Raw genomic sequence first — 17,417 nt, 5'->3', positions numbered from 1 at the left:
GATGAACGTATGTCTTCGGTGGAGAGGGACGTCTCTTCTCTGCAAGATTCTGCAGTCAAGGTCACTCATATGCAGGGGCAGATCTCCTCTCTTCAGAAGCAAGTGGAGGACTTGGAAAACCGAAACAGACGCAATAACCTTCGCCTTTATGGCATGGCGGAGGGCTGCGAGGGGAGTGATCCCATCACCTTCTTCAAATCCTTTCTTCCCAAGCTTTTGCATTTGCCGGAGGGCACCCCACTTAACATCCAACGTGCCCACAGGCTTGGTCGAGCACCCAACTCTCTATCCACACCAGCGAAGCCTAGAGGTGTCATAATGTACTTTTTGGAATATACAGATCTATTGAAAGTTCTCTCTGCAGCTAGAGCCTCTCCACGCATTACCTGGTCTGGTTCCAATTTGTTCTTCGCACAGGACTATGCCAAAGCGACTGCAAGCCGCCGTAAAGCCTTCTTAGACATGAGACCAGACCTCCGTTCAATTGGTGCTAGATATGGCCTTTTCCATCCCTGCTTATTCAAAGTCACCTATAATAATAAGACCACGACTTATGAGGAGCCTACACGACTTTGGAGCTTCCTGAATTCTTGCGGCCATGCAGCTATGGAGCTCTCTGGTCCCTCCTCTTCTCCTCCAACTTGACTTATTCCTGAAGCCTTACATTGGTGTCCATGTTTCTTCTATGCGTTGCTTTTATTTATTTGTTAGTCGATTTGTTCTTGAACATATCGGTTCTTGATGAATGTTTACTTTCCATTGCAGCAGTTTTCACTGCTGTTATACTTCCTTGTCTTGTTGTACTCGTGGCAAGTTTTATGCCCTTGTCATTTATTGCTCTCTAATCTCGTTGTTTGTCTTTCTTCACAGATCAATTGTTATGCGTTTCGTTCCGTCTCTCTGGTTGGACGTTTTCCTGACCCCGAGTGCCCTGCCTTCTCCAGTTGGCCCTACCTTCCCCTCTCCACTTCCTCGTATACCCTCGTTTATCCCTGTTCCACGACTGTTTCTCCTGCTCTACCCCTTGTGAGTATTCCTCGTTCTTTTTTTGCTATGTCTGTTTTTGTTTTCTTCTTTCTTATTTTAATTCTTTTCTTCACATTTTCCTGTTTCTTTTTTCCTTCCTCCCTCTTTCCTCTTTCCTTTTTCCTATCTTTGCTCACATGTTTAAATCTTACTCTCTTCTCTCCGATTGACATCTTTCATATTTGTAAGACTTGCATCTTTTGTTCTTCTAGTCACGCTTCTCTCTCAACTTCCTTCTCATTCCTGGCTTTTTGGGCTAATTTTGATACTGTTGCCTTTTATTCTTTCTTCCTTGCTATTGTTCACACTGTCGACTATCTGTCTTTGATCCTTTATTTCAGCATGTCTATACTGGCTCTTTTTCTTTCTTTTTGTTTTCTCTCCTTTTCATGGGTTTTTCTTTCATTGGTTCTGTTTTGCATCTTTTTTGATAATAAGCTACTGTTATGTCGTTGAATATATTGTCATGGAATGTGAAGGGTATCAATTCTCCGATTAAGCGTCAACGGATTTTATCACACCTGGCCAAATTGAATGTTGATATTGCATTCCTCCAAGAAACGCATTTAACTGATGTAGAGTCTCTTAAACTTAAACGTGGATGGGTGGGTGAACTATTTTATTCACAGGGTGATGGCAAACGAAATGGTGTGGCAATCCTATGTCGCAAGTCTCTCCCCTTTCAGATCCTCACCCACGAATCGGATGTTTCTGGTCGATGGGTTTATGCCAAGCTGTCACTTAGAGGTGTTCCAATTTCCCTGCTCAATGTCTATGGCCCAACCGCGGGTGAACCTTCTTTTTGGGCTGATTTTTCTCCACTTTTAACAAAATTTGTGGACCACAATTTTATTTTGGCGGGGGATTGTAATCAACCTCTTGATCCCTTTGTCGATAGGGCGTCCATGGCCCCCCACATTCCCAATAGGCCTCACAAGTTATTTAGCCATGCTATTTCGCAGCATAAGCTAGTAGACTCCTGGCGCCTTTGCAATCCAAAGCTACGGGAGTATACCTTTTACTCTCCCTGTCACCATTCCCAGTCACGACTTGACTACATATTTGTCTCACACAACCTCGCTCAATCACTTCTAAATTCTGAGATAGGCCCAATACTACTTTCCGATCATGCTCCTGTTCTTACAAGTGTTGACATACTCCCCAAAATTGATGCCCCTAGAAGATGGCGATTTAATAACTCTCTCCTCGCCGATCCCAAATTTACAACCACTTTTACCTCTTTTTTTGACGAATATTTTTTGATTAATACAGATGATGCCCTCCCTGATCACATTATCTGGGATGCTTTTAAAGCAGCTGCACGTGACTTTATTATCCGTTACGTTGCAGATAAACGCAGGACTGCACGTAGTTTCACCAAACAGCTCCTTTCTGACATCAAGAAATTGGAACACGCCTACTTTACATCTCACTCTGCTGTCAGCTTGAATACCCTTGTTGCCGCAAAAATGAAATTCAACGAGAAGTCCACGGAGGACGCCTCCCTGTACTTGCTGAAGTCTACTGCTAAATTCTCTGGGGGAAGGAATAAAGCAGGGAAGCTCCTAGCTAATTACTTGAAGATCAAACATAATAAGTTAAATATTGAATCTGTATTTGCCTCTGATGACACCTTGAAGCACACAGATGTTGATATTCTTGCTGAATTCTCACGCTTTTATAAGACTTTATATACATCTGAAACTCAGTCCTCTCCCAGTTCCCTTGCTAATTTTTTCTCCACCATACACACACCACCTAATTTTCCCCCTGATCTTTCCTCTTTAGAATCTGACGTCACACAAAAGGAATTATTCGCTGCATTGCAACACCTCAAACCCAATAAGGCCCCTGGTCCTGACGGTTTTACCGTCGAATTTTACCTCCATTTCTCCAAGTTATTGATTCCACGGCTTCATTCCCTTCTTCATACTTTTATTGATCACGGCGCCTCCTCGGGGACGTTTTCGGATGCCCACATTTGCCTAATACCTAAGCCTGGGAAAGATGTACAATATTGCAAAAACTACAGACCCATATCCTTAGTCAATATTGACTACAAACTTTTTGCTAAAGCGCTAGCGATCCGATTGGATCATCTTCTCCCCGATCTTCTAGGGGAAGAACAGTCTGGGTTTGTCAAGGGCCGACATATCACGGACAACACCAGACTTTTATTCAACATCCTGTCAAAGTCCTCCCGTTGTCAACACTCGCTTGCAGCGATTGCCCTTGACGCCGAAAATGCGTTTGATCGGGTCGAATGGCGCTATCTCTTTCACACCCTTACTTGGTTTGGTTTTGGCCCTAGATTTATCTCTTTAGTTTCCCTGTTATATTCTCATCCCAGAGCTGCTGTCTTTGCGAATGGTCAAATCTCCTCTTATTTTGATTTAGGCCGTGGTGTTCGCCAGGGCTGCCCTTTGTCCCCCTTTCTCTTCAACCTTGCTTTAGAGCCGTTTCTGTCCAAATTGCGTCAAAATCCTGCTATTTGTGGTTTTCAGATTGCAGATTCTCACATTAAACTTGCTGCCTATGCGGATGATATTTTACTCTTTCTTTCTAACCCTGCAGAATCTATTCCTGCTTTTCTGAATGAAGTCCGAAATTACTCCTCCATTTCTGGGTATAAACTTAATCATGACAAATGTGAGATTCTTCCCTTGACCAAATTTACTTTTAAGCAAGATTTCAGTGCCTCCCAGTTTACTTGGTGTCCTTCCCATATCAAGTACTTGGGTTTATATATCACCCCCTCTATTTCGGACACTGTCTCCTTATGTATGTCCAAATGCGCACAAAAGATCGCTGATCTCACTGCAAGGTGGCATCCCTTATACTTGTCTTGGTGGGGTCGTCTTGACACTATTAAAATGATGATCTCCCCTATTATTCTTTATACGCTTTCTAATATTCCCGTACCCATCCCAATGAAATTCTTTAAAAAAATCAACTCAACGTTATCTTCATTTTTATGGAACTCCAAAAAATCCAGAATGTCTCTTGCCAGACTTATCCGTCCCGCCCTTGAGGGTGGTGTCAATTTCCCTGATTTCCCTGCTTATCAGAAGGCCTTTTTATTACGTCAAGCTTCCCTCTGGCTGCAGGATCCCACTTCTCCTTGTCCTCTTTGGATTAAGGTTGAACGCGCTCTCCTTTCTCCGTTTTCTTTTGCAGAATATCTTGCTTTCTCCCGCAAACCCTCGCTGCTCCCTACTTCTATTCATAAATACACCCTTAAGCTCTTACTGTCTGCGACCCCTGGTCCCCCTAAAACTGTCGCTGATTTCCTTTCTTCTACCATCTGGCACAATAAATATCTCTTAATTGGTCGTAAGCCCTTTTGTTGGAAATCTTGGAGAAGCCGAGGATTGATTTGGATCTCGCAGCTCTTCTCTGGTTCCATCTTCTTCTCTTTTCCTGATCTCCGTTCTTCCTTTGATTTGCCTTTATCCTTTTTTTCTAAGTATCTTCTACTCAAGACTGCGGTTTTGGAGGTTTATGAGCGACTCTCGGTTTCTCCTCCCTCTCCTGCTCCGTCTACCCCCATCTCTCTACTTCACTCTGTCTTGCGTACTGCTCCCAAAGCATCCCTTATTTATAAACACCTTCATGCGCATGAACTACTTAGACCTAAGTCCAAGGTTGAATCTCAATGGGAAGTTGACCTCGAAATAAATTGGCCGGTATCTCTATGGGACAAAATTTGGACAAAAATCCGTAAAACTTCTAGAGCTGCTTCCTTGACACAATCCTTATTTTTTATTTACAATAGACTACTTCACACTCCTTCTACATTACACAAGCGATTTCCCAGTACCTCAGACAACTGCTGGTCATGTGACTCTCCTAATGCTACATTACCTCATATGCTATTTCATTGTAAGCATGTACATGATTTTTGGCTACAGGTGTGGGCTCAAGTTAATGTTATTTTCCACACTTGTATTCCCTTTTCTCTCACTCAACTTTTCTTGGGCAGCTTATCCCCCAGTTGGGACAATGTTGATATGCATACTCGTATTGTTGATTTGCTATTTGCCATTGCCTTTCAGCAGATCACTGTTAACTGGAAAAATGCATCCAATATTTCTTTCAAAGCGTGGTGGTACAATGTCTGTCACAATCATAGACTTGATAATGCTTTTGTTTCTTCTGTTCACTCAGCAGCCAAACGTGCAGACTTATGGCACCCCATTACGTTATATTTGGATAATTGTGTTGCTCGCTCCTCTTGTCCATCGCCTGCTCAGCAAGAAGTTCCTAAACCCCCATGATACCCTTCTAATGTCCATAATTTTTCAATACACTGTTTTGTTTTTACTTTTTCTGTACTCAGTTGTTTAGATATGATTGATGCTATTTCTTTGCTTTTTTTAAATTGCCCATGATTATTATTATTATTTTGTTGAAGACTCTCTCCTACAAATTTTACTTTGTTGTAAATTCTCTCTGACATGTTGTATTCTGCAATCTGTCCCCCTCCCCTCCCACCCCTCTCCCCTCCCCTCTCCCCTTCCTACCTGATATTTTGTATTGCATTCTCACTTTCCTCTGCCTAATAAAATTCTTTTAAACTTAAAAAAGTGTATGATCCACCCCCAAATGTTTCAATACTATGTACACCCCTCAATTTGATTGGGCCATGGAGGTGGGGTTAGGACATCACACCATACTAAGGTGCCAATTCCGATCCGGTAAAAACCGGGTACGAACCGTCGGACGGAGCCTTTTCTCCGTCCGACTCGTACCCGGTGCGAAATCCATCCGAAAATGCAAGTACGATTCATACGGAAACACCATTTCCGTACGAATCGAACAAAACACCGACCGAACAGAAACTAAACACAATTCCGATCCTGAAAGGCGCCGACGTGACGTCGGTACGCATCCAGCCTACGTTTCACGAACCAGGAAGTACGATTCGAACCGACGTCATCCCGCATGGTAAATATTTACCGGCTGCCAAAAACTGCCAGAAATCAGGACGACACACGCAAGGAGCAGCTGGACGCGACGAACAGACATGGACCCGAACCTACGTGCCATCCCTGCCCTCCTAGCAGTCCACCTGGCGTACAGGAACCGACGCAGACTCCGCAGAAGGTCAGCACAACAACCAGGGGCAAAGGGGGGGGCAGGGGCAGGACACACAACACCAACACATGGTACCAAATCACACATGGCCTGGACATACCTGACCATCAGGGCCTGGACACTGCCAGGGTGTGGGGGCGAGGCCAGCAACGCAAGCGTCCGCCACAACGGAAGTGGATGGTCACGCGAACCGGTACGTACCCTACCCAGGCCGCAAGAGCGTGGGTACGGAACGTACCACGCGTCCCCCTACGTCACTCCAACAATGGCGGTACGGCCCGTACCCACGTCAGAAAGGCCTTGGTACAGCTCGTACCAGCATTGCTGGGGTCATGTAGGGGTACGCGTGGTACGACCCGTAGCCACGCCCCCAAGGCCTGTGTACGGTGCGGACCCCACGGCACCGCAACAATGGGGGGACGCACCGTACCCACCCACCAAAGGCATGGGTACGGCCCGTACCCAGGCACGCAGAGCGTGGGCAGGGGTATGTACGGACCGTACCCCCACCCGTGGAAGTACGGCCCGTACCCCCACCCGTGCATGTACGCCCCGAACCCCCACCCGTGTATGTACGCACCCAAGCACCACCCGTGTATATACGCCCCGAACCCCCACCCGTGTATGTACGCCCCGAACCCCCACCCGTGTATGTACGCACCGAACCCCCACCCGTGTATGTACGCACCAAACCCCCAGCCGTGTATGTACGCACCGAACCCCCACCCCACCCTGGTATGTACGCCCCGAACCCCCACCCGTGTATGTACGCCCCGAACCCCCACCCGTGTATGTATGCACCCAAGCGCCACCCGTGTATGTACGCACCAAACCCCAGCCGTGTATGTACGCACCAAACCCCCACCCGTGTATGTACGCACCCAAGCGCCACCCGGCCACCCGTGTATGTACGCACCGAACCCCCACCCGTGTATGTACGCACCAAACCCCCAGCCGTGTATGTACGCACCGAACCCCCACCCCACCCTGGTATGTACGCCCCGAACCCCCACCCGTGTATGTACGCCCCGAACCCCCACCCGTGTATGTACGCACCCAAGCGCCACCCGTGTATGTACGCACCAAACCCCCAGCCGTGTATGTACGCACCGAACCCCCACCCCACCCTGGTATGTACGCCCCGAACCCCCACCCGTGTATGTACGCCCCGAACCCCCACCCGTGTATGTACGCACCCAAGCGCCACCCGTGTATGTACGCACCGAAACCTCACCCGTGTATGTACGCACCCAAGCGCCACCCGTGTATGTACGCACCGAAACCTCACCCGTGTATGTACGCACCCAAGCGCCACCCGTGTATGTACGCACCGAAACCCCACCCGTGTATGTACGCACCGAACCCCCACCCGTGTATGTACGCACCAAACCCCCACCCGTGTATGTACGCACCCAAGCGCCACCCGTGTATGTACGCACCGAAACCTCACCCGTGTATGTACGCACCGAACCCCCACCCGTGTATGTACGCACCAAACCCCCAGCCGTGTATGTACGCACCGAACCCCCACCCCACCCGTGTATGTACGCCCCGAACCCCCACCCGTGTATGTACGCACCCAAGCGCCACCCGTGTATGTACGCACCAAACCCCCAGCCGTGTATGTACGCACCAAACCCCCACCCCACCCTGGTATGTACGCCCCGAACCCCCACCCGTGTATGTACGCCCCGAACCCCCACCCGTGTATGTACGCACCCAAGCGCCACCCGTGTATGTACGCACCGAAACCTCACCCGTGTATGTACGCACCCAAGCGCCACCCGTGTATGTACGCACCGAAACCTCACCCGTGTATGTACGCACCCAAGCGCCACCCGTGTATGTACGCACCGAAACCTCACCCGTGTATGTACGCACCGAACCCCCACCCGTGTATGTACGCACCAAACCCCCACCCGTGTATGTACGCACCCAAGCGCCACCCGGCCACCCGTGTATGTACGCACCGAAACCTCACCCGTGTATGTACGCACCGAACCCCCACCCGTGTATGTACGCACCAAACCCCCACCCGTGTATGTACGCACCGAACCTGCTATAAGAATGGGGTGTGCCAAACACCCCCAGCAGTGCCCAGACACAGGAGGGGTGGGTGCAGGGTCCTCCCAGCAGTGCCCAGACACAGGAGGGGTGGGTGCAGGGTCCTCCCAGCAGTGCCCAGACACAGGAGGGGTGGGTGCAGAGTCCTCCCAGCAGTGCCCTGAGACAGGAGGGGTGTGTGCCTATCACTCCCAGCAGTGCCCAGACACAGGAGGGGTGGGTGCAGAGTCCTCCCAGCAGTGCCCAGACACAGGAGGGGTGGGTGCCTATCACTCCCAGCAGTGCCCTTAGACAGGAGGGGTGTGTGCCTATCACTCCCAGCAGTGCCCAGACACAGGAGGGGTGTGTACCTATCACTCCCAGCAGTGCCCAGACATAGGACAATATACCCCATCAACAAGTTCAGTGACCTACAAGGGTGATACCCCAGATGCAGGCGGAGCCATCGCTGAGCCAGCATGGCTATATTGAACGGCAACCCTCACACATCCAGGAAATGTAGACACAGCACAGCACAGCATTTGGGAGACACCCTGCAGGGAAAATGGCCTGCTCCACAGAGGATGGAACACACCTTGGGACAATGTCACCATACAGTGAGAGCAAACATGACCAAATACCATTGGCAGAGACCTTTGTGATGGCACGCAGATGGCAGGGTACACCCCATGAGCAGCACACTCCAACATTTCACAGACCCCTAACACATTATCACCACCCCAACGCAGGGAGCACCAGCACCAACAGCAAGTCCAGGAAAGCATCAGTGTGCAAAACCAAAAGAAAAGGCTTTATTCAGCAGGAAAATATATCTGAGAAAATGTCCACTATGTACAAGGGCCATGGGCCAGCCCAGCAGCAATGTCCGGGGGGGGGGTACACATCGGGACGTGTGTCCCCTAGCTTGCCTGCACAGTTCACAAGTCCATTTCATCCACAGAAGAGGGGGCATCAGGGGGGAGGGTGGAAACAGGCACCGCAGGGACAGGAGGGGAAAGGGTAGGTGTTGTGGGTGCAGGGAGGGATGATTCTGCCACAGGGGGGGTGCCAGCGCCAAAGGTGGAGGACAGAATGGCGCTGCACACGTCGGCAAGTTCCCCCAGTGACTCCCCCGCACCCAATCCAACCACAGGCCCCAAGGAGGGGGGGGGGCAAAGGGATGGGTCGCAGCGCCACTGGGGGAGGGTGTGGACAGGGTGGGGGACTCAACTCCCCTGGCCGGGTCCCGCCTCCACCGCTTGTGGGGTGGTGTCATCCTGGGGCTGGGGGGCACACTCGCAGTGGATGATGCTGTCACTGACTGTTGGCCAGGAGAGCTAAGGGGAGTGGATTTGGAGGGAGTGGGTTGTGTGGAATGCGGACTCCCACTGTGGCTGCGTGTTCTACGTTTCCCCCCCGACCCAGTGGGTGTGCCTTCCTCACCCTGTGTGTGCGTGACAGGAGGTGTGCGCTTCGACTTCCCTGGTGGTGTGGTGCCTGTGTCTGTTGGGGTGCGTGCACGCTGACGTCTGGATGTGCGTGGGACAGGCACGGGAGTGGGAATTGTGGATGGGGCAGGGGTAGGGGGTGTTACGCAGCGCTGCAGGAGATCCAGTGCTGCAGTCAGTGTGGAGTCTATGGACCTCAGCAACTGCCGTTGGTCAGACTGCGCAGCCGACATGCCCTCCATGTATGCCTCCATCTGGGTCAGCACTTGGGTGTGGGCATGGAGGACATTTAGCATCGCAGTCTGACCAACCTGCAACTGCCTCAGGATGTCCACAGACTCCGCACTCACCGCAGCAGTGGTGACAGGGGCAGGGGGTGTGGTGCCTGGCAGGAAGGAGACATGTGGGGACCGAGCACATGTAGGCCATGGAACACACAGTTTTTCGACCCACCATGCCACTGAGACACAATGGAGATCATGACACAACAGCAAATCACTGCACCTGAAATTTTAGAAAGGAGTCAGCCTCTGGGGACAAATGTGCACAGCACCTGCACCACACTGCGTCGTCAAAAAGGGATGAGCATGAATCATATCCATTTACTCTTGCCGCATGCTGCAAAGGCAATACATGAAACCAGGCCACACATGACAGGGTCACTGCACCTTGAGCGTATGTCCAGTCAAACATCACACACAGGCTAAACCCAGCAAGGAGGATGAAGCTTCTGACATGTAGGCCTTGTACGCACAAACCACCCACACCTGAGACAATCTCATTGAGACGGAGAAAGTATGTACACCTCTTACTCTGGGATGTAAACACATGGCCTCCACTAATTCATGACTGTACACACACAGCCCCTGGTGGCCATGTCCACACATCATTGACAGGCAAACATCATCAGATTGTCTCAACAACACACACAGGTAATGCCCACTGTGAGTATGCACAAGCAAAATGGGTCCCCCTGTACAGTGGACACATGTAGCAACCTGTAGGTCCTAACAGTTGAGCCCAGGGTACAATGCCACCCTACCCAACCCATGGTGAAGACACAGTGAATGGCCATATTGTTGGATGACGCACATGATACCTAGGAAGAGGTGCCCCAGGGCACAGTAGTGCCCACACTCCTCCATGGTCCAGGATGGACATGACTGCAAATTAAGCAACCGTCCCTGCACTTAGCAGGCCTCCCACTCAGGCACATCATGTCAGAGGGCACACAATTGGACATGCATGCTGGAAGGCTGTACATTTTGGAGACACACCCCTATGTCGTGATTCACAATCAGTGCCAAGTGACATGGACACCACAATGACTGAAATTGGCCATGGCACACGCAAGGTCCCCATACCTGTGGCACATCACCCCCACACATGATGCTGATAGCATAGGGCACCTGCATCAACTGCCTGCCTAAATAACCTTGTGCAAGAGTGGCTACAGACAGACCAGGGAACACATTGCAAGGAGGGGAAGGGAGGGAGTGAGAACAGCACTGTGCTACTTTGTGGAGAAGTTGACGCACTGCACAATCAAACCCTGGCAGTGTATCCATGCAACTGCACACTTACATTGGCTGGGGACACACAACTGACACACATGTACCTACCCCCTTCCTGCTGCTGCCTCTCCTGTAGGCGCCTGTCCATATCGGGGAAGACCACCGCCAGCACACGCTTCTGGATGTGGGTCAGACGACGGCGCCCACGGTTCTTACGGCTCTCAGGTGAGTCCCCCAGCAGGAGCCGTGCAATCCTCCTCGTCCAGCACCGGATGTCCTGCCAGCGTTTCCTCACCTGAGACAGGCTCCGCCTCCGACCCTCTGTACCCCTCACGGCACTGACGGCTTCCCTCCAGATCTCCCCCTTGGCAATAGCGCCTACCTGTGAGGATGCAAAAGAGAGAATACATTAATCCACATGAGCAAAGACACAGAGACACACATATAGAACAATCCTCATTATGAACAGGCCATGGTATGCATGCAACTAATTGCACCTTTGTCATAGGGACATTATCCACTGTGGAAGGCCAAATGCACTACGTGCCAGTGAAAGCACACGGGTGGCATGAGGGGTACCACACACTCACTGACCAGGGATCACACTGTGCCTCACAGGCTACACCAGGATTATGTACAGCACCTCACAGCAGTCACCTGCCCCAGCACACTGATGCTACCTCAGCAGAGTACACAGACACACACAGGTACAGGACAATCACATGGCATTGCCAACTGCGGGTACACACCTCACTCTGCCCATGTGCCAGTAGACGGGGGTGTCACAGGTGTGGGGCTGGCTCAGCACGGCATGCACACAGCACTGCTCCCTGCTCACATCGGATGGCCAGGCCATATCCATCCCTCATGCTGCTTGTGTGCAACACTCCCCATATGCACTCACCCACATGACAGGGGACTAACACACACACCAATGTGCAGGGGACAAACACGGCCTTTGGACACTCACAGCACAGGTACACTGAACAAACACACATCCATGGGTACTGACACCTGTCACACTGGGGGGAACACAGGATCACATCAGGACTGTGGAAACAACATCCCCAGGAGGAGTATGCAGGCAGAATGTGGCATGCACCTTGCATTCATTGTCACAGTAGGCACTATGCAAGTGAGGAGTGCACACAGGAAACACAGCATGCTCTGCATGGGTGACATGAGGCCTTCCACACCTTGGGACCCACTCCAAACAACAGTGCATGTCTGTCACACATGGACACAATGCCAGAAGTCACTGTCACACAAAAGGGGCACAGTCTAAGCTAGTGGAGTCTGCACTCACCTGAACCCCTGGTCGACCATACAGGCTCTGGAACTGTGGGAGGATCACATCTATCAGGGCAAGGTTCTCCTCCTGGGTGAATGGCTGTGACCTCTCCACAGTCCTGGACATGGTGCCAGAGGAATCACTATCAGCAGCAGTGGTCATGGATGAATGGATGTGCAGGCAAGTGCTCTCTCATGGGACCTGGCTGCCTTATATATGCCTGGCTGGCCTGTTCATGTTTAGGAGTACAGATTGATTGGTCAGTCACATTAGCATCCTACGTTTCATCCAATCCCTTCAAACCTACCCCAGTGTGTGGCTTTGCATGGTTTCAGTTTTGATAATGATGTCAAGTCAACATCCACATTGCAACAATGTAGATTCTTTCAAACTGACTTCTGCTGTGCACCTGGTGCTCAAATTCAAAAATTTAACTCAGTCTCCATGGCAACCATCAGGCATTTAGGCCCTTATACTTGTCCCTCATGTGTCCCCTATGTGTTTTCATACATTTACACACAGGTACGGTGCGTTCCACGCCCTAGGGCACCCCACAAGCAGTGATACCGACCGTACAAGCGCTTGTACGGTCCGGATCACAATATGGGCGCTGGCGTATGCGTACGCCACAGTAGTACGGACTGTACAAGCGCTTGTACGGTCCGGATCACAATATGGGCGCTGGCGTATGCGTACGCTACAGTAGTACGGACTGTACAAGCGCGTGTACGGTCCGGATCACAATATGGGCGCTGGCGTATGCGTACGCCACAGTAGTACGGACTGTACAAGCGCTTGTACGGTCCGGATCATAATATGGGCGCTGGCGTATGCCTACGCCACAGTAGTACGGACTGTACAAGCGCTTGTGCGGTCCGGATCACAATATGGGCGCTGGCGTATGCGTACGCCACAGTAGTACGGACTGTACAAGCGCTTGTGCGGTCCGGATCACAATATGGGCGCTGGCGTATGCGTACGCCACAGTAGTACGGACTGTACAAGCGCTTGTGCGGTCCGGATCACAATATGGGCGCTGGCGTATGCGTACGCCACAGTAGTACGGACCGTACAAGCGCGTGTACAGTCCGTACTACTGTGGCGTACGCATACGCCAGCGCCCATATTGTGATCCGGACCGTACAAGCGCTTGTACGGTCCGTACTACTGTGGCGTACGCATACGCCAGCGCCCATATTGTGATCCGGACCGTACAAGCGCTTGTACGGTCCGTACTACTGTGGCGTACGCATACGCCAGCGCCCATATTGTGATCCGGACCGTACAAGCGCTTGTACGGTCCGTACTACTGTGGCGTACGCATACGCCAGCGCCCATATTGTGATCCGGACCGCACAAGCGCTTGTACGGTCTGTACTACTGTGGCGTACGCATACGCCAGCGGCAATATTGGCCCAGGGACCCTATACACGCACTCCGAGCGTATGTACGGTGCGTTTCACAACTGTCAGTGGTGACAGGCGGCACACAGACAGGAATGGAGCGGACAGGTATTGCCAAGGGTGGACACCAATGCATTGTCTGTGCAATACCACATGTGTGTGACACAGGTGTGTCAGGATGTGATGTGGCACTTTACCCCTGAGGTGTGGGCAAAGCACATGTACGATGAGCTGTGTACACATGTCGTGTGTGATGGTGCGCATTGTACCACACATCCCCTGCACTCCTTTGACATGTGTGCATGTCGTACACACTAGTGGAGCCATGAGTCACTTGCATGTCCCAGTCACGGACACCCGCACCTGTCCCCTGATGCCAGGTACACGGAATATTACACATGACACGTGTATGGCTGCGTTGCACGCTGCAAACATGTCATGTGTCTGGCATGTCTTTCCATGATTTTGCTGTAGGTGTGTGGTTCAATGCATCAGCAGTTGCTGCTGCCAACATGTGTCTGTGTGTCGATGGGCATGGCACACTGTTCCGCACACCAGCCCACATATGTGATTTGCCATGAGGTGTGTATGTATGCAACTACACGGAGTATCAACACAAGTACATATCCACATGCTCCCTATGTATGTTCTGTCTCGACATGTACTCCTCAAAGGCAATGTGTGTGGCCTGTCCTATTCCTATGACATGTGACCAGTGCACATTGCATCCAACTACCTGTCTGTACTATACGCATGCTACTTCTGCACATTTGTGGATGTCTGTGAATCCTGTGATGCGTGTGCATGTTCACTTACACTGGCCCACAGCTAGTCTCATGCCATGTCATCGTGATCTTGCCCCCCTCCGTTAGTGGCTGTCCCTTGGTAGGAGTGTCACCTGACTGGCGTACGTGTCCAGGAAATGTGGCACAGACCTGACTCACAACGTGGCATATGTGTATTGGCTGTGTAACATGTGCTCAGTGCATTGACGATGTTGTTGTACAGTGCTCACTCTTAGGTGTTCCTTCCATTTCACTGCAGGGCTCCGCCTCTCCCTCGACGTATGCCAGACATTGCTGCCCTGCATGAACGGGACTGTATACGCCGCTACAGATTCAGCCAACGGTTGATTGATGAGTTGACTGGCCGGCTGGAAGCACAACTCCTCCCGCGCCACAGGTATCCCAGTGCACTGACACCCAAGTTGAAGGTGATGGCATCCCTACATTTCCTTGCCACGGGTACGTTCCAACATACCATTGCTGATGTCGGGGGCATGTCCCAGACGATGTTCAGCCGTGTTCTGCATGATTTCTTAGAGGCCATGTTGGTTCACCTGGATGAGTACATTGAAATTCCCAATTCGTGAGCAGTTGACAGATGTCAAGCGTGAGTTCTATGCCCTGGGAGGGATGCCCCATGTCATTGGGTCCATAGATGGGACACATGTTGCGTTGGTACCACCACAGGCACAGGAGGTGGTGTATAGGAATCGCAAACATTATCACTCCATTAATGCCCTTGTGGTGTGTCTGTCCAACATGGTGATTTCACATGTCTGTGTTCGCTTTCCAGGATCAGCACACGATGCCTTCATCATGAGGCGTAGCAGGCTGCCTGAAATGATGCTGCAGCTGCGGAACGAGTGAGCATGTATTGTTGGTGGGTAGACTCTGGCAGTTCAGTGTTTGGCGTCATCTTCCAATCTCACTGCCTGTGCTGACACACTTCTGTCCATGATGTTTCCTTGTAGGGGACGCTGGCTATCCCAACATGCCATGGCTGATGACGCCTGTCCGCAACCCCAGCACGGCTGCCGAGCACCGCTACAACAACGCACATGGGCGGACCAGGAGAGTCATTGAGAGGACGTTTGGACTTCTGAAGAGCCGATTCCGGTGCCTCCACAAGACCGGCGGAGCACTCCCATATGCCCCGGTGAAGGTGTGCAAGATCATCATCGTCTGCTGCATGCTGCACAACATGGCAGTGGAGGAAGCTGTTCCACTCATACTGGATCAAGATGACCAGGACCATCCACCCGTGGAGGATGAAGGCCTTGGTGACGGGGCAAGTGATGTGGAGGAGGAGGAGGCTGTGGAGGACATGCGGAGTCGGCTCATACGCAACTTCTTTGCTTAGTGGTGAGTTCCAGTGTCTGAGTGTGCACGCATTGGGCCGTGTGTGGCATGTGTTGCAATGTGTGTGTCCATCTGCATGTCTGCCAAGTGAGTCAGTGGTGTGTATTGAAGTGTCACTCAAGTGATGGCGCAATGGAAGGATGTTGTCTGAGGGTCATCATTGTCACCTGTCATGTTAACAACATGATACGTGTTGAGTACATGCTTGCGGATGTGCTCCTTTGTGCTGAATCCTTGTGTGTCTCTCTTCCACAGGTCCATGTGCATGCTGTCTGCTGGTGGCATTGTTGTGCTCCTGCTACTCCTCATGAACACAGCAACATGTGCTGATTCAGCGTCACATGCACGGGCAAGTGTTGTAATCTCCTTAGGGTAAGGGATGCCTCACGTCGTTTTGGGTGTGTGAATTGTTTGTAGTCTGTGTGCACTTCTCCGGTTCATGTGTGTTCCATTTGCATACATGGTGATCCTACATGGGGAACATGACATGGGGCAGGCTTCACCTGGAGCCATGGTCAGACTTGGTGACTGTCATGTGGCAGGGGATTGGGGATTGTGATGAGGCCATCATTGTGTGTAACACTGGCCTCGGAAACATACAGGTTGCACCGGGTTGACATGGTGTGTGATTGCCCCATCAGGGCCTCAATGGTGTATAGCGGCCTCTCCGTGGCAGCAGGGGGTGTTTAGCTGTTATCCGTCACTTGTGTGCCAGGTCAATGGGATACCAGCATCTGTGTTGCAATGGGGGGTGCCAGTGTTGCTCCCACATGTTCATCCACATGACCTGTGTATGTGTTGACAGAGTATCATTGTCATTCCAACACACATGACTAATAAATTTGTCCCTCTGTCTCCAAGGTGCCTCTTCCCTGTCAATGGTGGCCTGTTGCCACTGTGCGTGCGGCATGTCTGGCATAGTTTTCATAGGTGGTGCATATGTGTCTATGTGTAGAGTGACAAGATGCTAGGGGTTTGTCAGGGAGTGGGAACTGTATTATGCACAAGATGCACAGTTCCATCCACCTCAAGGCAAGAGAGACCATCCCCCAGGGCAACTACAACATCCGTGTCGAATCCTACCCTGCAGTCTACGGACATGTGCCTTACGACTCCCATGGTACTTGTCCATATCCGGAGTGCATCTGCACAGCTCTGCTACTGCGTCGGGCAACCAGGCCACATCAACGTCCAAACGGGATGGGGGGAATGTTTCACAGCCAGCTGCAGGATGACCTTCTCGATCCACGCCCACACTCATGATGCAGCCCACAACCCCAACACAACCATGTGGCACTGTGATCCTAAACTGCATTCTGGCATCTCCATGCATCCAACCTTGGCCTAGCCACCATTCTCAACATCCGCCTGACGCAAGCATGCTGCACATTGTAGGGACACATGTCTAGACATACCTGGGAGCGGCAAGCCAGGTCACTCCACATGATCCC

The 17,417-nt window shown here is 51.3% G+C and overlaps 1 long non-coding RNA gene across 1 annotated transcript in view; it reads left to right on the top strand.

The window, feature by feature from the left end:
- Positions 1-17,417, top strand: part of LOC146785775 (uncharacterized) — a 96,910-nt gene that overhangs the window by 12,394 nt on the left and 67,099 nt on the right. The window contains exon 2 of the long non-coding RNA XR_014970474.1: positions 871-1,026. This is a non-coding gene — a long non-coding RNA (uncharacterized LOC146785775). The remainder of the gene's footprint in view (positions 1-870; positions 1,027-17,417) is intronic.

This window comes from Triturus cristatus, chromosome 11 (assembly GCF_964204655.1).
Source record: "Triturus cristatus chromosome 11, aTriCri1.1, whole genome shotgun sequence".
Lineage (NCBI taxonomy): Eukaryota > Metazoa > Chordata > Amphibia > Caudata > Salamandridae > Triturus > Triturus cristatus.
This window is presented reverse-complemented; position numbering and strand designations above follow the sequence as displayed.